The sequence below is a fragment of the Panulirus ornatus genome, unplaced genomic scaffold (genome assembly GCF_036320965.1).
Source record: "Panulirus ornatus isolate Po-2019 unplaced genomic scaffold, ASM3632096v1 CTG_6935_pilon, whole genome shotgun sequence".
Classification (NCBI taxonomy): Eukaryota; Metazoa; Arthropoda; class Malacostraca; order Decapoda; family Palinuridae; genus Panulirus; species Panulirus ornatus.
Window position 1 is genome coordinate 15,623 of NW_027265165.1, and position 1,239 is coordinate 16,861.

A 1,239-nucleotide genomic window follows, 5' to 3' on the forward strand; every position below is an offset into this window, starting at 1 on the left:
TCCTTCCCTTGCTCTTGTCCTCTCACTAACCCCTGACTTTACTCCCCAGACATTCCCAAACCACTCTTCCCCTTTACCCTTGAGCTTCGTTTCACTCAGAGCCAAAACATCCAGGTTCCTTACCTCAAACATACTACCTATCTCTCCTTTTTTCACATCTTGGTTACATCCACACACATTTAGGCACCCCAATCTGAGCCTTCGAGGAGGATGAGCACTCCCCGCGTGACTCCTTCTTCTGTTTCCCATTTTAGAAAGTTAATACAAGGAGGGGAGGATTTCTGGCCCCCCGCTCCCGTCCCCTCTAGTCGCTTTCTACGACACGCGAGGAATACGTGGGAAGTATTCTTTCACCCCTATCCCCAGGGATAATATACATATATATATATACATATACACACACACACACATACACATACACACGCACACACACACACACACACACACACACACATACATATATATACATATGAAAAATGTAAGAAACAATTTAGAAAAACTGAAACTTCTAGCTTGAAATGAATGAAAAAATGAATGTCACATAATGGTTCAACCTCTGGCTATGGATAAAGGAAATGTATAATCTATTTACACAAACATCAATAACAGTTCTCATCAATTTAACCACTGTATCAATAAGCTTCAATGTTTAAGCCACATTTTTTCTCCAATTTCACTATTTTCTTGTCAAAATCTTATATGGGGATGAATTACTAGACCACATGTCCCTGTAACCATATTAGGCTATCAAAGAATTTTCTTTTTCTAAACTAATTTAGCCTTTATTTTCCTGTTAGCGTCCAAGTGAATATATCATGATATCAAAGGATTTTATTTTTCTACACTACTTTAGCCTCTGTTTCCCTGTTAAGTTTCTACAAGTTAACAAACAATTTATATGTACAATGCACCAGAAATTGTCAACTTCACCTCTCATCTTCAGCACATCCACTTTCACCATCTTTTTCCTAAAATTCTTCTTATCACCCTGGATAAAGTCAAGGTTCTTGCGTAACCGTCGTATCCGCCTACTGCAATACTGCCAATATAGCTGGTAGTCACTGTGTCGTAATCCATGAGCAAGTTGAGCTTCCCTTACGGCACTTAAAACTTTCACAGTGTACAGAGCCTTCTCCTTTTTCACCACGAGAACTCTTTCAGTTTCGGGCACGTCACTTTCTGTCATGTATATATATATATATTCCTATGAGTCCAAGGTGAAAAAGAAACACGATAAGT